The sequence below is a fragment of the Sinohyriopsis cumingii genome, chromosome 1 (genome assembly GCF_028554795.1).
Source record: "Sinohyriopsis cumingii isolate HCF-2022 chromosome 1, ASM2855479v2, whole genome shotgun sequence".
Lineage (NCBI taxonomy): Eukaryota > Metazoa > Mollusca > Bivalvia > Unionida > Unionidae > Sinohyriopsis > Sinohyriopsis cumingii.
This window is the reverse complement of record NC_142961.1, coordinates 23,795,612-23,816,812: the sequence shown is the minus strand read 5'-3', so window position 1 is coordinate 23,816,812 and position 21,201 is coordinate 23,795,612. Positions and strand designations below refer to the sequence as shown.

At 35.2% G+C, this 21,201-nt stretch overlaps 1 protein-coding gene across 17 annotated transcripts in view; it reads right to left on the bottom strand.

Moving 5' to 3' along the window:
- The window catches only part of LOC149806554 (guanine nucleotide-binding protein subunit gamma-1-like), a 135,959-nt gene that overhangs the window by 30,014 nt on the left and 84,744 nt on the right, over positions 1 to 21,201 (bottom strand). For 12 of the 17 annotated variants that reach the window (XM_089954423.1, XM_089954420.1, XM_089954506.1 and 9 more), the window contains 2 exons: positions 20,380 to 20,513; positions 18,127 to 18,195 (listed from right to left, as the gene is read on the bottom strand). The gene's annotated coding sequence lies outside the window, so the exon portion shown is untranslated. Of the gene's footprint in view, positions 1 to 1,743; positions 1,855 to 18,126; positions 18,196 to 20,379; positions 20,514 to 20,647; positions 20,673 to 20,846; positions 20,941 to 21,201 lie in introns of those variants that run through there. The other 5 variants (XM_089954427.1, XM_089954523.1, XM_089954438.1 and 2 more) reach the window with 4 other exon arrangements.

Sequence of the window (21,201 nt, the reverse complement as noted above, 5' to 3'; positions counted from 1 at the left end):
TAGCGAAAATATTTATTAGTTTCTTGAGATCTGTATTAGATGATAAAGTCGCAGAAGGTGACATCATCTGGTCCTTCTGCTCTGTTATCATATCATCTGGTCCTGCTGTTCTGTTATGACATCATCTGGTCCTGCTGTTCTGTTATGACATCATCTGGTCCTGCTGTTCTGTTATCATATCATCTGGTCCTGCTGTTCTGTTATAACATCATCTGGTCATGCTATTCTGTTATTACATCAACTGGTCATGCTGTTCTCATGACATCATCTGGTCCTGCTATTCTGTTATCACATTATCTGGTCCTACTGCTCTGTGATGACATCATCTGGTCCTTTTGCTCTGTTATGACATCATTTGGTCCTGCTCTTCTGTTATAACATCATCTGGTCCTGCTGTTCTGTTATGACATCATCTGGTCCTGCTGCTTTGTTATGACATCAACTGGTCCTGCTGTTCTTATGACATCAACTGGTCCTGCTATTCTGTTATCACATTATCTGGTCCTGCTGCTCTGTTATGACATCATTCAGTCCTGCTGTTCTGTTATGACATCATCTGGTCATGCTGCTCTTATGACGCGCGTGTGTGTGAGTGTGTGTGTTGTTGTCAGGACCAGAAAATTATGATGACTATCTTCAATACAATATACTGTATATTATGCTAATATCACATATACAATACAAATAAACTGAAAATTATAACAAATGAGTCTTGTTTGGAAATAAACATCACCTGTCTCATTGCACAGATCCATTCAACCAGTAAGACATCATAAATTCACAGAACAAACAAAACCAAAGTGCTTTCCTTTTCTTTCTTTTGACTGTTCAATATACAAAGCAAAATATGAAAAGGTAGATTAATAGCCTGTAGGATTTGTTAAGCATACATAATGACAACAACACTCAAGTGGAACAAATATTTACCATGAGAAACCAAAATGTCTATAGGGCATTATTTTTATTTTAATTTTATTTGATTTTATTTTCAATGATTAATCACTGCCATCTCTTTGAATGTTAAAATTGTGTGTGTAGCAGGTAATTAGGTAGATATACAAGGCACAAGGAAAACTGTATACATTTTGTAAGCTGAGTAGCTGTTGCTTCATTCCAAGGGGCAGACAGATGACAAGAAAATATTTACCTATAGACAGATTATATCACTTAATTTCTGTTTCATTTGTTCCATTGTTCTGATTCAATCGATTGAGTCTGTATTATGCATAATGCACTATCACCAATGTAAATATTGTAATTCATAGATGTTTTGATATCAAAATACTTCTAACTGACATGGGAACCATCCCAGCAAACAGGTTGCATCCATCAGACACCTCTTATAGCATGCTGGATGCACTGAGACTATACAGTATCCCCGAGTCCAGAAGTTGTGTGGTGGGTGGGTCATTCTGAACAAACCTTGTAACTGGCACTTTTCTATCTGATTAGAAATAGCTCAATTTGTGTTTGGAAAATATATGTCCCCAATGCAGACCAAACAGTCTTAATCCCAAAAGTGTAAAACCTTTTTTTTTAATTTGGAAAATTGCTATAATGGCATTAAAAACTAATCAGGTAATCTACATGTACACATGCATCCAAACATTCCTACCAAATTTTAACTGTTTACATCAAGTGGTTTTTGCTCAATAGTCTAACAAAGCTGGGGTAAATTTTTTTAATGTTTTGAAAAAATAGAACTAGATTTGTGTTTGTAAAATACAAATCCCCATAACTTACCATAGGTAGTCAAGAGTCACCAATCCACTAAGTTCCACATCACCAATTAGTATCAGTAGCTTGCCAAAAACACTGTTTTGATCAAGAGCCTTCTTGTGAATCAAGATGTTACTGTAAGCAAAATCAACTGACCAATCAGGAGCTCATTATTTGACCTGTTAGGTTTTCAACATGATGATTTCAATGACATCCACCTACATTGACTCAAAAGACAAATGTATGACAGGTGTGTTGTTGTCTACTGAAACTGCAATGAAATCCCCAACTATCCTCCAAGGTAAATTGTATAAGCAATTTAACTGGATCCATTTCTTTCAGTACATCCAATCAAATAGCTCTGCCAAGGTAATTGTATAAGCAATCTAACTGGATCCATTTCTTTCAGTACATCCAGTCAAATAGCTCTGCCAAGGTAATTGTATAAGCAATTTAACTGGATCCATTTCTTTCAGTACATCCAGTCAAATAGCTCTGCCAAGGGTTGATGTGGAATTTAGCTGACTGATGAGAAGACTGTGCCACAACTACAATCCCCAAAAATTATAAAATATTTGAAACATTTGAAAAATTGTTTTCTTGGTATGAAAATCTAATCATGTTAATTATCCACAAAGAGACATGTCTAATAAATGTGATTCATGTGCCTCAAGTGTTATTTGCAACCCATGCAAACAAGGTTTCTTAAAACAGGTTTAAGTATAAAATGTTCAACAACATATAAACATGAATCTCTCAAGGGAACTGACACTACTGCACGAAAAGAATATCCAAGAATTGGCGATAAGACTATTTCTTCTTTTTAAATGTCAAGTGTTCATCTCTTATATTCTTCAGTGATAACAGAATTTCAAATTAGCTGCTGTGGCACACATAATGGATGTCAGCTTGGCATAATTTTCATTCAGAACAAAGTAACATCATTAGAAGTGTTTTGGTGAAAATCCCATGTCATAATAACAAGAATTTTAAGAACCATTTGGACATCAGATCAGTACCATTTTTGTTTGGGACCACTATACATTGTAAGAAGTCTTTCAGAGAAAAACCTATGTTACTATGACCATACATGTACGAAGAGTAGTCATGACAAGATTTTCAAGACAATGGTCATAATGGAGTTTGCATCAGCAACATTTACATTTAGGAACAAACAGACATCATAAGAAGTCGTTTAGTGAAAACCCCAGGCTGATATGACCATCCATGTAGGAGGAGTAATAATAAGTTTTTCAAAAAGGCCACTGTGGTGGCCATAATGGATTTCAGATTGGCACCATTTTTATTTACGATGAACCAGACGTCATAAGAAGTCTTTCAGTGAAAACTCCATTTTGACAAGACCATCCATTAAGGAGGATTAGTGAAAACAAGATTTTCAAGATGACTACAGTGGTGGCCATACCATATGCCTGAGCAGCACCATTGTCATTAAGGACCAACTAGACCATAGGATAAATGCATGTGTACAGTTTTATGGCAATCTTCCACGTAGTTCAGGAGAAGTAGACAGATGACAGACAAAAGACCATCACATGACCAGTAGAGATAAAAACTGAGGAGAAAATGCTTAACAGCCTGAAAATCTAAACATGTCATTCACATCTACAAACAAACAAGCCCACCAAATTTAATTTTTGTACCTTACATGGTTTTTGCTTAAATATGTTAATTAAGGTTTGTGTAAAAAAGAAACTAAGTAAATAGAGTTTTAAGATGTGTGTCGACTTTTAAAAAAGATCAAATGATCTGAAAATCTAGTAAAGTCATTGGCATATGCATGCATGCAAATATGCTTGTTGAATTTCATTGGATCACACTCATTTTTTTGTGCCATTGTGCTAACATGCTTACCTGGACAAATGAACAGAGGGATGAAAAGACTAAATCATGATACCAGCTGCAAGCAGGGGGACCAAAAACTTATTTTATTAGTCTACAAGTCTAATCAGATATCTACATATGCTTACATATATGCCTGCCAAATTTCAGTATTATATGTTTCAAGATTTTTATGCCACTGTGCCAACAAGCTCTTTAGTCATTAGATGGTCAAGACAAAATCAAAAGGACAATGCTGCAAGCAGTGGGGGCATACAAAAGTTATCTGCGAAAAACATGCAAAACTATATTTTGACAGTTTCAAAAATCAGCAAATAATGACCCAATACAATTCAAACTATATGAAAAACTAAGAGCAAGCCAATGACTTCCATTTTCTTTTGAAGCTTTCAGAATCCTGTCAAACTTGTATATCAACTGAATCTAACAATCACCAGTACAGAAAGTTCACGGAAAAGTGGCCCCTTAAATACAGAAGTTAATACCTGTGTGGATATTTGTAAATAAATAAATAAATTATACTATGTAAAGACTACCTGTAAGAATAGCTTGTTCATATACAGGTTTTACTGTATTTCAATACAGGAGGAAAGGCAGGTGGTTGGCAGATAGGATATTTTCACTAAATCAGCTCTATTTTCTTCAAGTCAGCATAATTAGGCTAACAATAATGAGTTTTGGTGGGTTGCAAAATAATGATTTATGGTGGTTGTAAAATAATGATTTAAGGTGGTTTGCAAATGGTAACAGCACATTTTGAAATCACTGTTTGTTGTTAGCATACAAAAGACCAAAACCTGGAATGAAACACTAATGACACGTTTTGCAAGAGGAACTATCAGTAGTCTATACAGGCAAAAAATTAAGTAGGAAAATAATGCTAGAGATCTCAACACTGCATAAAATATAAATAATGGAAGGGAAACAAAGATTAGACAACAGTAGAAAATAATCAATATCCAACCATGGCAAAAAAATGTTACCTATAGCTGTCTCTTAGTACTCAATGGTTGTCCTTGACATATACTGTCTGTCCTTAACACACAATGACTGTCCTTGGAATACAATGTGTCTTTAGCACACAATGACTGTCATTGGCACACAATGACTGTCCTTAGCACATAATGACAGTCCTTAGCACACAATGACTGTCCTTGGATCACAATGACTGACCTTAGCACATAATGACTGTCCTTGGAACACAATGACTGTCCTTAGCACACTACGACTGTCCTTGGTACACAATTACTGTCCTGAGTATGTGATGGCTATTTGGGACACAATGATTGTCCTTAGCACACAATGACTGTCCTTGGGACATAATGGCTGATCTTAGCACACAATGACTGTCCATGTGACACAATGACTGACCTTAGCATATATTGACTGTCTTTGGGAGAGACATGAGAACAAGGTTATTGACATGTGAACAATGTTCATGTGGTTTTTCTCACCCTAAGATGAAAAACCTTGTTTGAGAACTGACAAGAACCATGTTCTCAGACTGAGAACTCACACCACTTTTAAAGTGTGAGCAGTTAAGAACAAAGACAGCAGAACATACTGACTGTTGATCTGCCATGTTTTTTTCTCCCAATAATAACTCAAGTTGTTAGGGCAAGCTGGAAGTAACTGAGAAAATATGAGAACACATCCTTGTTGTTTGGGTGGAATGCCATAACAGGTCATCGAAAGAAAGGAGAAAACAGTTGCAAGACAAGAAGTTAACCGTAAGAACTTGCATAGATATTTGTTGAGCTCATGAAAAAATGCAAGAACAGATGAAAACTATGATTCAGGAAGAAGTGTTGGCATTAGCTCAAAGGAAGAGTGAAAAGTCGAAAAAGCAAAGTCAGCTGCAAAGAGAGTATGACTACTTTGGGGAAAAAACATGAAGCAAAGAAAGAGGTTTGCCTCGCCGTGGGGAAAATCTGTGCAAAGTGTGGGTTAAAGAACAGAAAATTCCAAAGTGGAAAGCACACAAAAAGAAATACAAGCAGAAAGAAGGGGTAAAAGTTACAGATAATGATTCAAGTCTGGACACTGATAGTGATGAATTTGTACTGACAGTCAAAGAAGTGAAAAGGATAAAAACATACCGAAAGAAATCATTTGCCAAAATGGCTTAAGATTAGAGTTAGATAAATTTCCAGTTAGACTGTGACTCAACAGTTAACATAATCTCTGAAACAGATTATAAGACAGTATGCCATGATGACAAACTGAAGCACCTTGAAAAGAACAATGTGATACATGTTATGTATAACACTAGTGAAACAAGTGCCTTGGGTTAAAATAAATTACACATTACAAATCCAAAGAATAAGAAAGTTTACATCTTAGAGTTTGTGATTGCACAAGGGAAGGAAAGACCCCTACTTGGAGCTCAAGCGGTGCAGAAAATGAAACTTATTACTGTAAATAAACAACATATCATGGCAGTAGAGAAAACACAAAACCTCATATAGGAATATGAAGACACATATTCAGTGGAGAAGGTCTCTTGGAAGGAGAACTCCACCTTGAACTGACAGAACAAGCCAAACCAGTAAAATTGCCAATTCCATTAGCTGTTAAGCCACAGTTGAGGGCAGAAATTCAACGACTGGTGAAACTTGGAATATTGACTCCAGAGAAAGAACCAACATATTGGATTTCTAGCATGGTGGTGGTCATGAAGAACAACAAGAAAATACGACTGTGCATTGACCCACAACCTTTAAATAAAGTCTTGAAGATAAACCATTACCTAATTCCAACAACAGAAGATGTTCTCCCAGACCTGAGCAGGGCAAGAATTTTTACTGTTGTGGATGCAAAAAATGGGTTTTGGCATAGATGAGGAATCTAGCAAACTCACCACATTTGGAATGCCATGGGGGTGATACAGATGGAGGAGAATGTCATCTGGTATAGCAGAAGAGAACTTGATGAAACTTTGGAAGGGATTCAACGTGTGAAAGCAATTCATGATGATATTCTAGTTTGGGGAAGCGGTGAAGACGATGCTAAGGCCATAGAGGATCATGACAGAAGATTAGTGAGAGATGTCGCAAGAAAAATGTTAAATTGATGAAAGATAAGATCAAATTGATGCAGAAGGAAGTCACATTCATGTGACATGTGATCTCTGCAGAAGGGTTGAAAGTTGACAGTGCTAAGGTAGAGGCAATCAGGGAAATGCGTACATCTATGGATAAGCAGGCAGTCTAGTGACTGTTAGGTATCATATGGTGAACTATGTGCAGAAGTTTCCTCCAAGACTTTTGGAAGTGACAGAGCCATTAAGACAGTTGATCAAGAAGGACGTAGAGTTTTACTGGGATCAAATTCATGACAAATGCCTTCATGAAATTAGAGAGATATTGACATCAGCACCAGTGATCAGGTACTCTGACCATGAGAAGGACACTATTCTTCAATGTGATGCATCGGAAATAGGGCTAGGGGCTTGTTTGCTTCAAGAGGGACACCCAGTTGCCTATGCCTCATGTGTACTCACAGTGACCGAGGTAAATTATGCACAAATCGAGAAAGAGCTACTAGCAATAGTTCTTGGAAAGAAAGGGTTTGAGAACTACGTCTACGGGAGATGAGTAGTCATAGAAATTGATGTCAAACCACTTGAAATAATCTGCAGGAAAACTTTAGCTAGTGCACCAAAGCGGCTGCAAAGAATGCTATTAAAACTGCAGAAATTAGACTTCATTGTAGTCTACAAGCAAGGTACACAGATGTACATGGCTGATACATTGAGTCGTGCATATTTGCCCAGCACCAAGAAAGTATGGGATAGCGACAGCGTGTTTTAGGTTGATACCTGCTCATTCACAGAGTATCTACCAGTTTCTATGGAGTGCATCACTGAGATTCAGAGAGAAACTGGAACAGATTTTCATTTAAGACAGTTGAAAAAAGTCATTCAAATGAAAAAAGGTACTTCCACAAGAACTAAAGAATTACTTTCCTTTCCGAGAGAAACTGACATTACAGAATGGCCTGATTTCAAAAGTGACCATGTAGTGATCCCAGCCACACTGAAAGGTTTGATAATGGAAAGGCTGCACTCCAGTCATATAGGAATACAAGGCTGTCTGAGAGTGCCAGAGAGCTATATGTTGGCCAAACATAAAATCGTGAAATATTAAACTATATTGCAAAGTGTGAAACATGCAATGCATATTCTTCTTAGCAGAAGAAGTAGCTACTCGTAAGTCATGATGGGAGAAGATATGTTTAGACCTATGTGATTTTGACAACAAAGCATATTTGGTCACAGTAGACTATTATTCCATTTTTGTTGAAGACTTTATAATAAGACTGCCAAAGCAGTCATCATAAAAGTGAAAGCTCACATGGCCAGGTATGGAATACCGGATAAACTTGTATCAGATAATGAACCACCATTCACAGGAAAAGATTTTGCAGAATTTGCACGTACTTATGAGTTCAAACACAAAACTAGCTCACCAGGATACCCTCAATCAAATGGAAGAGTGGAGAACATGGTGAAAACAGTGAAGAGATTAATGATGAAAGCAGTACAGTCTAGATCAGATTCCTACCTCAAGCTACCGGATTTCCAAAATACACCAATGGAAGGATTGCATTTGTCACCAGCACAATGCATGTTCAATAGGTATACAAGAACTTTACTGCAATTGTCAAAAAGATTCCTAATGTCAAGGTCACAGTCACAGGACAGTACCAGATCTAAGTTGTTGGTAAACAAAAGAAAACAAGAAAAATACTACAATTGGAGTGCAAAGGAGTCACAACCATTATACACTGGAGATGTTGTTAGGGTTAAACCCAGTGACAAACATGGTCCATGGCACAAAGCATATATAGAGGAAAAAGCTGACATTTGCTATTACAAGATTTGGACAGAAGATAGTGGTGTGTATCGCAGGAACAGAAAGCATCTGTGAGCTACAAATGAAATTTCATAGACTCTGATATTCAGGACCTACACCCAGCACCCGTGGAATCATGAACACCAGATAGACTCATGCCGTTTAAAACATGCAAAACAGAAACAGAAATTCATGTACCACAAGAATTTGAAAGAACCAACAGTGGTGCAAAGATTATATCTCAGAGCAAAACTAGACCAAAGATGAGCAGGCAACTACTGTTGAATAATAATGGTGGATCTCCAGACAACTATCAGACATCTAGAGGGAGAAGTGTAAAGAAACCTGTGTACTTGAAAGACTTAATCACCTAAATATGAATGTATGTATAGGACACTGATGCAGAGATAAATAAGAGTAGATAAAAATTGATTCAAGACAGACAGAACGTTGAATAATTCATTTTAGTAAATCATTTGCTAGTGATACCTAGGAAAGCTGACCATTCCAATATTAAAGAATAATTTCATTTGTTTCATTATTGATTCTGTATGCATAAAGCTGAAAATTCTAGTCAGATTTTATTTTGTAGTAAAGTTAGGACTCTGAAAGAAAGTGTGCAAAGTATGACAAAGGACTTGTATATTAACATTATGTGCCAGCAAGCAAGTTAATCGAGAAAATCTATTTTAAGAAGGGAGATGTAACATAATGTTTACGTACATGTATTACTCCAGTTCAAAGTAAGTTCATACGAGTTATTTCCCTTCTTACTGTTGTGCTCTCCTTTTGAAAACATAGAATGGTGCAACATGTGCTAGAGCAGAGTGATTAAACGTGTTGAGTACAGCCCTGTCTTATGTATTGAATTTGTCTTAGAAAGACGTTACAGTAATGGCCTTAATATCTAATCTGGCCTCCAATTTTCAAACAATTTTCTCTAATAAACTAAAGCTCAGGCTCCAGACTTGCAAATCTGATTCGATATTTGGAGTATTCCAAGATCATGTCTCAACTGAAAGCTTGCATACATGGAAAATGAGAGTTAATTGTTGAAATAGCAGGTTAAGGCATCAGGCTCTTGCAGATTGTTGTGAGTGTAATTTTTCCAGTCATTAGTAAAACTCATTCAAAAAGTAAATTCAGCAAAGTGCACATGCATTATTCTGGAGTGTAAAATGAAGCTTGTTTTGGTTTTGGGGCCTGTAGCATGATAGCCTAATACAATCCCAAAACATGTACAATATTGATAATGCATAAAGTTGTCTAGTGTGAAACCATTTTGTTTATTTACAATTATGTAATTTTTCACTGATATATTCTTTATTGAGGTAAAATCTGTTAGTCTGTCTCGTATTATGACATGCTGAGCTAGAATTTATTCTTGTGGATGGCACATTGCAAATATTTGTGTCACATATTATCCTGACAATCACCTATCAAGAGTTCCTTGAAGGGACTGGCAATGACCTCTACTGTCTGAAAAGAATTTCCTGGAATTTCAGATAAGACCATTCATTCTTTTTAACTGATGCGAGTTGAAACTATCACTTACATAAGATGTCAAATATTCTGCCACTGTGGCAAGCATACTGGACAAAAGATCAGTACCATATTCATCTAATACAAAGCAGACACCATTAGAAGAATTTTGGTGAAAACCACATGTTGATATGACCATAATTTCAGGATAATCAGCAACAAGATTTTCAAAACATTCATTGTGGCAGCCAAATTTGAGGTCAAATCATTACCATTTTCATAAATAACAAGTTAGATATCATAATTAATCATCTGGTGAAAATCCCCTGTTCACATTTCTCTTTTAAAAGAAGTAGCAGCAAAGAGATTTTCAAGATGGCAGCCATATTAAATGTTACACTCGCATTTCATTTAGGACCAGCTAGACATCATATGAAGTATTTTAGTGAAAAATCCATGTTGATATGGCTATCCGTTTAAATGGAATCATGATAACAAGATTTGTAAGGTGGCATTCTACAGTTTCGTATTTTGCAAAGGGTTAGCATTTTAAAGAAAAAGAATTTCCCTGGCTTTCCTCACTGGTTATACTGGCTATTTAAAAAAGACCTTGTATATCTTGGGTTTAATTCAAATAACCTTTAATTCCCTTTATTTTGGTGTATGATTGATGGGTGTACTATGGGTTATAGAGTATACAGCTTGGCCTTACTTCAGATGTGCACCTTTCAAAAAAGTGCTAGCTCTACTTGGTCATTTTCACTTCCTGAACTTCAGAGGTAAATTGTATAAAAATGAGCCAATAACTTTTTTTACATTTTACATATTTGGTAATTCATTCATTGCACTTTCAGAAGCTGGTATTGTCTTGTCTGGCAAAATTCATTTTCCCTATTTTAATAGCTGCTATGTATAGTGTACTTTAGACTAATTCAGGCTGATTTTTTAACACAAGGGAGCAGTCATTTTAGTTAGCAGTGTGCTTAAATCATGTAAAATTTCCAAAAGTACAATATCCAAAGAAATATCATCCACATTACATTAATGTAGCATAGAGGTATGCCAAGATTCTCTCCACTGTGCATGTTTTAAATGCGAACTACTTCACCTTACATACATCACTCTCTCAAAAGTACATATTAACTGGTGAGCGCACCCTAAGATGGTTGATGTGGTGGCCATATTGGATGTCTAAGCAGCACCATTTTTATTTAGCACCAACTAAAGACCTTGGGATTGATGTGTGTGTACAATTTCATATCAATCTTCCAAAAAGTTTCAGAGAAGTAATAACAAATTTGTGCAAAAAGACAGGTGAGGGACATTGGACAATGGATAACAGGACATCCCATAGTAAGCTCTTCTGATCCATGACCAAATTATATATCCTAATGTTGTCCAAATCATATCAAACCAGGGGGCCTTGTCAGAAGATCATGAGTAAAATACATTTATCTTCATTTAATGGTCCCAATTCCATTCATAACCTTGTAATGATATCAATGTAATATAACCTTCTTATGAAGGCCTTAAATGCACAAGGCCGTAGAAAGCAATCACGGACCCTGGGGTAAGAAGTACCTGGGCCTCTCCTAGTTCTTGTTCAAACAAAATGTTTCTTTCATAAAATTAAAACGTGTTGTTTGGCCTGGGCCTCCATATGGGCCCAGGCCCCAGGGATATATCCCTGGTTGCCCCCCTCTTATTGGCCCTGTAAATGCATACTACAGCCTGGTGAGGAGCTTTGAGGCAAAACTCCAGTGAGGTATATTTTGACTTTTGACCAATATTGTATCTTCTCACTGACTTTTAAAGGCATAGGAGATGTATGATAAAACTGAACTGAAATATATATATGTATATAATAATTTGTAATAATTTGTGTATTATTATGATTCCTATGAATGATGCTTTTTCAATGGATGACAAGATGTCACATGATTTCCAAAACTTCATTACTTTGTGCTGTGATGGTGCAATAGACTTTTATATAATATTTGCTGGGTTCCTGCAGCAGACAGAATAGCATTTTCACAATTCTAAAACAAGTCCAATTTCAAAGTGTTTCATCAAATCAGGTAACAAAATAACTACAGACCTTTGTTTTGGTGAACATGTAGTTTAATGAACCAGTAAATCCAGGCATTTTCTTGGCTGATTGGGAATTTAAGGGCCTGGGCCCATCAATCTGGGAACAAAAATCTGATCAATTGGGAATACAATATTTAGGAGTAAATTGCTGTAAATGGGAATTCTATATGATGTGAAATATTTTACACTGGGACTGGGTCTGCTTTTGGTCCTTGAGGAGTAGTTCATCTATTCAAAAGTTTTTAGTATTCTCCAGGAATCATAATAAACATCAATTATAATGCAGAAAACAAGTTCAGACAAAAGTGATATTCACAATCAAATGTTGCCTATTTTCTAATAAAAATTTGCATTTTTTCTTAATTTTAAACCTTTACTCTCTATTTTAATTTTATGAACAACTTACCTACATACCTACCAGGTATAAATGACATAAGATAATAAAAAAGAATATTCTATGATATCAAACTAGAGGTTTCACTTGAGACCTAAGTGAGCCTGATGTTGCTCACTTGGGCAACTGACAACTGTAAGGTTGTGAAAGCAAATTCATGCATGTAGTGAAACTCTGGTATGGAAAGAAAAAGTTATAACACTTATTTGCCACATTGTCTATTAGGCCTAAAACAGAAGAAAAGAACCAAATGTTTTTGTTTTCAAGCTAAAGGCAAGAGTCCCTCGACATGATTGATGATCTACTTGTCCAGCAATTCAAGATAAGACGTTTTCTTCATTTTAACTGCTGAGTGTTTAAACCATCTCTATTATTCTTTAGTGAAAAGATTTTCGAAATTACCCACTGTTGTAGCCATAATTGATGTAAGATTGACACTATTTTCATTTAGGACAAACAAGACCCCATCTAAAGACTTTTGATAAAAACCGGTTTCAATATGAACATCCATTCAGGATAATTAGTGATGAGATTTTAAATATATTTATTGTGGCAGCCATACTGGATGTCTGCATAGCACCACTTTTAATTTTGATCAACTAGGTATCTAAAGTACTCATTTGATGAAAACCTTACGTTGATATGATCATCAGTTCTAGAGGTGTAGTGATGACAAGATTTTCAAGATGACCACCATGGTGGCTATATTAAATGTAAGTTTGGCATAATTTTCATTCAGAACAAACAAGATACAACAAATCAGGAAGAGCTGAGACAAGATTTTTAAGATGGCTGCCTTGGTGACTATATTGGATTGCACCATTTTCATTCAGGACTAACTAGATATTATAATTAGTCTTTCAGTAAAAACTTCATGTTGATATGACATCCATTTGGATGAAGTAGCACTAATACAATTTTCAAGATGGCTGCCATGGCCATAAAGCAGGTTTCATCTGCTTATTAACATGAAAGGGGGTGGCTTAAAAATCACATATCCTAACTATGCCCAGGAGGAATGCCCATGCCTGCCATAAAGTATGTCAGAATGGTAACAGTTTCATTTAGTACCAACTAGTCATCGAATGAATTTTTCTCACGAAAACCAATGTTGATACGATTTTTCATCAAGGAGGAGTAGCAGTAAGATGCAGTAAGACGCTCGACATGGCCTTGATTGCGCCTGCTTAATATTCAAGTGAGATCTCATTGAATGGAATAATGTCCTCTCATTAGTTAAAAGAAAATGATGTCCTGTATTTATTTATAACTTATTTTCAGTTGGCCAATGAGAAGGTAGTATTCCATTCAGCGTGTTGTTCTTGCAAATTAAGCAGGCGCAATGAGGGCCATGTCAAGCAGTAGCATGGGAAAATGATTTGGCATTCCTTAAAGGTATGATATTAAGCCAAACTATTGATAGGGATACAAAGTCGAATGCCTGAGCTAAATATTAATACCAAATTTATTATGCTACACAAAGCGTAGCTTGAAATATCAGTGTTTATTCTAAAATAGGTCACACAAGCATGGAAACAAGTGTCCTCCATTGTAGTTATTGTAATTATATAGTACATGTATGACAGGTCAATTGTATGCAATGATATGAACCCCTGTGGATGATACAACCATCCTTTCAGAAGGATTAGCGATAGAAATATTTTCAAGATGGCCACTGTGGCAGAAATACTGAATGTCTAATTAGATCCTGAAATGAATGTGTAACATCTCATGGCAGTCTAAAAGGAGAAGTGACAACAAAACTTGTGCTAATAGATGGACAGATGATGGATAATGGATGAAAGACAAAAGACCTAAAAACATACCATATAACAAAAAGTCATTACAGTGTGAAATACGGGTTGCAGTGATTTACTAATAAGATGAGTAATTAGTAATCATCAAAATGCATAAGTTACTAAGTTTCAAGATTCCAGTATAACAGTATTATACAAGAAGAAGAAAAATCCTTTGTGGTAAATGACTGAATATAAAAAGAACACAAGTGCATAAAATATGAAATGTTCACTACAGTGAGCTTTTATTCTAAGGGTGCTTTACTAATACATTTGTATGCAATCATCTTAGTTTGATGTTTCTGACAGGGATATTGGTTGAGATTTAGCCCAAGTCAAATGAAGCATAAAATAACCATCACAGTAACCTACTTTTGTGATAAAAGTGTGATACACATAAAGATTTAACCCCCACCAACTTTTTTCATTTTAATAACAATAATATATATACAGGATGACTACAATTATCTGGTAATTAGCCAAATACAAAAACTTAACCCAAGCCAGTACATTGTGCAATGTAGGTGGCATTGACTTTCTTTTCTCATAATGGTGTGACACTAACATATATATACAATCATCTAGTTTGATGATTCCTGCATGAACAGAGCTAGAGGAACAATCTTAAAATAAAAAAATGTAACAGAAGATAGCATGTGTAAAATATGGGTGAGAGTGACCTAGGTTTATGATGACAAGAAACACCCTCACCAAACATTAAAAAACCTGGGTATAACAGCATATATAAAGGTTTCAAAAACCTTTTTGGTGCTGAGCCAAACATAAAATGTAACCTAAACCAGTAAAATGTTAAATATAGGTCATGTGATCTTTTGTTGTAAGGCTGTTGTACTAACAGAATGCATACACTCATCTAGTTTAATGATTCTAGCATCAACAATTTGAGAAATTAAACACAAAATTTAACCAGTCAGTAAAGCATGAAATACATGCTATAGTAACCTATATTTGTCATAAGGTTGTACTACTTACTCATCAAGATGCATCCCCTCATCAAGTTTCATGATTACAGCTAAAACAGTATTTATACAGAAAGCAAACAAATATGAGCTATATGCAGAAACCATAAACCAATAATGTACAGGTAATGTACAAATATGTATGAAGTTAGCCCCCATCCACTGGGTAGGTGCTATGAAACCTACTCCACACTGTGTGCCTAGGAAGAAGAATGGCTCAAGGGCAATGAAGTTTTATGTATGTTCATGTTTTTATCTGCGCAGACACAAACAATGAGGTGATCTAAACCCCAATGAAGCCTACAGTTATGACTGTAAATCTTAGTAATGTCATATTTCGGGACACCTGAGAACTTGTTGTTTTTCCAACCTGCCAAGCAGCACATTCTATCAATCATAGTATTATTTTAAAAATACAATACATGACTTCACAGCTGTAAGGGACTACCCCTATTAATGAATAGATGGGATTTTTATAAATTGTGTCGATGTAAATTGTTTTTGAGTAATAAATATATAACATCTTCATGTTTTCTGCTTATTTCTATTTCAAATGTGTATCAATTCTTTTGACACTAAAAGCATTAGCTTAACCACAATGTAGTACCTATATTAACAATAACGTTTCCCTTTTTAACAATAGTTTCCTGGCGCATTACTTTATTAAAGTTGCAATAAGTCACCAATTATATTTTCTGCTGTGAAAGTTTAAATATCTAGCACCTGGGTATGGTTCATTGCTCACACTGCGTGACCTTGTAGATACACTGAAACTTTTGAATTGGTACCAAATGAGAAAAAAAATCATGGTTTTGATCATGTGTAACACTAAATTTAATTTATGCATTAAAACAATAGAAAAGTCACAATACTAATGCATTGAAAATAATGGCAATAACAGCACAGTGGTAGGGTGTATTTATGAGATCTTTAAAAAGAGTGAGTGAGAGAGAGGTAGAGGGGAGGGAAAAGCTGGATTAAGAGGACTTTGTGTGTGCATGTGTGAGAGAGAGAGAGAGAGAGAGAGAGAGGGAGAGGAAGTGTGCATTGTGTTTAAATGCTAAGTTTTAACCAGTAATGTCTGCACAATGCACACTTTTAAATTCAAATAGAAATATTCTGACTTTCACATGTGTTCCCATCAATTACTATAAGGGCATGTACTTTCCATGTCATCAATAACATGCAGAATTTCTGTTCTTGCTAGTGGCTGGTTCAAATTCTAATAAACAATTAACTGGTTCCTACTAATGTTGTAAAACAATGTTTGTATAACAAAATTTTCTCTTCACCCAAACCATTTTCAAGGTATAATACATTGTTTTGGATCGGAACACAAGACATATTACCATCTGACAAATCCACCAATTATAATCAAAAGGGAGGTGTCAAAACAAACAGCTTGCCAAAATCAAAAGTGGAATTTTTAGTGTGTTGGAATTACAAATTTTGTCAGTCAAAAAAAACAAAACTTCAGTGGATCAATGACAATACAGTCAGATTTTTATTCGGCATGCCCCATGTTTCATTATGGAAATTCTTTATGGAATATTTGATGGTTATGTGCTTAATATATTCTTTGATCATGTTTGTGCCTAATATAATAATTGGCATTCGTGTCTTTTATATGGAATAAATCACTCTAAATTTACAATCATTACAGTATCATATCAACCTCAACTTCCACACAATCAATTTCAAGTTAAGTGGTTCATGAAACCTCAAATTTATATCAACAAAGGTCTGCAGTTGTACATTTTTGTACCTGGTACTAGGTTGAACTGAAATTAGCAATGTAAAATATAATTATTTAGACAATTTTCATCTCTTTCCTATGTCAAGAGCAACTTTTATGAACTCTGTCCAGGTGCACATCCAAACTTTATAGCTTCTGGTGTTTTTCAAAACTGATCACTTTTATTTAAGTACTGTGGGATTGCAGACTATATGCAAGGAAAAATGTACACCCATATACACTGTAAGCATTTCAAACAGCTATCATTTAAATATTCTGAATAAAATTCAGTAAATGTACCTCAAAAATAACAGCAAAGCTTACATGCGTGTAAGAAATCAGAAGAAATTAATATTGGGCAATATCCTTAAGAAGGTTATGATGCATAATAAAATAAAACAAGCAAGAAAAGTAGGTCACAGTAACATCAATAATGTAGTTGAGAGTGACCTACTTTTGGTACAGTGGTACAATACCACTTGGGATACATACACATGCATGAATGAAGTTTCATGGCAGCTGTGTCAAGAGCAATGAGATGTGGATTTTTTAAACAAGCAGAGTGCTAAAACACTGATGGGCATAACACATGTTGTCAAGTTATTTAAGGTGAGTGAGTATAGAGATTGGGATTGTGGTAAATCTCTATGATTCAACCACATGCAGTATCCAGGCATCAGATCAAATATTGACACCACAGAATGAATTTAAACTGATAAACAATTCTGTCCCCTTGTAAAATATGTGCCCAATTCAACTGGACACCATATATTTTAAATCCAGTTCATTACACATCCATACAATTGGTACATGTAACCCTTCTGAAGTAATCATTATTATTCAATTATTTATTGAAAATAAGAAAATAAAAGGTCAAAAGAAACTAACTAATTAATGATATTTAATTTTAAAACAGACAAAATTCCAGTTATTACTTTCCAACTGTAACTATCTCAATCATTGTGAGTATTCAATATGAACTATTACCAATAAATACTGACTAGCCAAAGCAAGCACAAGTCATCAAAGAATGAAAAAAATTTTTTTTTAAAAAAGATGTGGAGGAGTGTTTAACATTGAAAAAGCAATATTTGATAGTAATAAATAAAGCCTGTTTTTTTCCAAAGAGTTTTCTACCAAAATAATTTCTTTCCTTGATAGTCATTCCAGGGGATCAATATTTGATCATACAACACAAAGCCTGACTTACGCCGGAAATTTCAACTATCCAGTCTAAGGGAGAGATGTGTGTCTCTTTTCTGATCAAACCAAGCTCTGACTGAAAAATTGTAAAGCAAGGGAGCTAAAACAGTAAAATATGAATACCCCTTGAATTTTTACTATATTTTATCACCTGAAATATTTCTATACACAGCCACATACTGTATGAACTCACATATAAGACAAACTCACTTATAAGTCCGGATGCAAACTGCATAGACCCAGATCTGCTGTCACATAATATGCCAGCAAATATGGGTCTGTGCAGTTTGTTATGAGTAATCAGAAAAACAAACACAGACCCTGATCTGAAGGTACATTTGCAGATTAGGATCTTTGTTGTTTGAAGTTTGACTCAAGAAGATGGGCATTCTGGTGCCATTGTTAAACAGACAAAACTATTCAAGGCATAGCTGAGTCTTGAGACATGGTACATAACTGCATCAAAATATTTTGAATGGTTCTTGAGACATGGTACATAACCAACTGCATCAAAATATTTTGAATGGTTCTTGAGACATGGTACATAACTGCATCAAAACATTTTGAATGGTACTTGAGACATGGTACATAACCAACTGCATCAAAATATTTTGAATGGTTCTTGAGACATGATACATAACCAACTGCATCAAAATATTTTGAATGGTACTTGTGACATGGTACATAACCAACTGCATCAAAATATTTTGAATGGTACTTGTGACATGGTACATAACCAACTGCATCAAAATATTTTGAATGATTCTTGAAACATGATACATAACCAACTGCATCAAAATATTTTGAATGGTACTTGAGACATGGTACATAACCAACTGCATCAAAATATTTTGAATGGTACTTGAGACATGGTACATAACCAACTGCATCAAAATATTTTGAATGGTACTTGTGACATGGTACATAACCAACTGCATCAAAATATTTTGAATGGTTCTTGAAACATGGTACATAACCAACTGCATCAAAATATTTTGAATGGTTCTGAAAAAAGACACATCTGCATTTAATAGGCATTAAAGAGCCATAACTGCATCCAAAATCCAAAGTGGAGCTGATACAGATAAGACACACAAAAGACACCTGTAGAACTATGAGACAATGTACTAGGGGTGAACCAATTCACTCATGCATAGATAATTTTAATGTTTTGATAAACACACTTATAAAAAAAGGAGAAAAATCAACAAAAATGATACCTTATAAATGTTACTTTTAATCGTCAATCGCTACAAATAATTATTAGTCATTTACCTATTTGTTCTTTCAATGTGTATTGATATGTATCATGCTGTACATTGTTTATCATGATACATATTGAAACATGGCACCAGCATATCATTTCAACCTTAGAATGTGCACACCGAACTGCATTAGAATATGATGATTGGTCTTTGAGATATGTTGGTTACAAGGATCAGCTGGACTGAGATGACATACAAATGAGAAAAGGGGAAAAAATTCCACTAAAATTATGCCCAAAAAAGATAAAACTTTCAAAAGTCATTTCTGCATGTAATTTGCAACTCACCTACTTAATAAAATTCAATTATGTGCAAGGGTTGCAAAGCCATGCTGGTTACAAGATGTGTGAATGGATGGACAGAAGAGTATATATTAAAGGTGATTACCATAGGGTTCCCACATCTTGATGCAAATCCCTAATAATGTCCAGCAAATAGTATAAAATTAAATATAAAAATATAAATATAAATATAAATTTGGACTCATCTGCAATGAAATATTATGGGAAAATATATCTCAAATTAATCCTGACTCGAGTTTAATCATGATCAGCAAAAAATGATGTTTACAAGCAGCATGCTCATCCATAAGCTAGTTGTGCCGTATAATAACGATCATTCACTTTTTCAATACTCAACAGGCTTGACATTCTCACAATACCTTTTATCATGGAACCTGAAAACTGTAAAATATCTATCATCAAGTTCAGTATAACTTGTTTCCTGGGTAAGATGCCATATATACTCATAAGTTGGGTCCAACTGCAAGCAATATAAACTCTGATCTGCTGGTGCATAATGTGCCAGCAGATTGGGGTCCATATTTTTGCATTACTGATTAGTCCTGACAAACTGCATAGATCCAAACCTGCCAGTGTATTATGCAAAGGCAGCTCTGGGTCTGTGCAGTTTTGGAGTTGGATTTGACTTATAAGTGATTATATATGGTAGTTACCAGCATTTGTTAACTTTGCTTTTTATTTAATTCAAATTACCTTTCCTACTTGAATTACTCCACTATGCAAATAATGTTTAACAACAGCTAGGACAAGCTGGCTGACACTACTTTTCTTCAATTAGCTGTTTGCAGAGATGATCATAACCTGAGCCAGCAAGCAGGGTTCAGCAACTGCAAGAGAAAAACAAAATTAACCACAAAAGTGAAAGTAGTTTTAAAAACTGTCATGACCATATAATAAACTTACCTTAAATACATAAACAGAATGAAAAATGTATGGTACTGAGATCTTTGATAATAAGAACCTTTATTTATGCATGTACATTGGAAGTCCCAGCTGCACACAATATAGATCCAAACCTGTCATCGCATCATGCACATCAGAATATAAACTATTTACATGTACTTGAAATCATAAATAAATTAAACAGCAATGGCCACGATTTGTGGGTGTATTAACTGATGGCAAATCTGGGTCTATGCAAGTTCTTTACAGATAAATACCACATAACCCTGATGTGTTCATCCATAATCATAATGAGTGACATGCTTTTGCACAGAGGAGCTAACATCCAGATATACATGCTTATAAGTAAAGTATAAATGCCAGTACCTAACAGATCTGCTGTCATGCAATGCAGAAGGGAGCCACAGGTGGGGGGGGGTTAAGTGGTCTAAGTTGTTTGCCTTTGCAGAGCACTCATATCTCACCTCTGTCAATGTGGGTTCAAGTCTTGGCTTGCCAGTGGCTTCTCATGGGCCAGTTGTTCTTCCTATAGTCTTGGATTCCTCCTCGACCAAATATACTGGCAGCCATTATATAGACTACTGTCATGTGCTGAAAACTTGTCTTAAACCC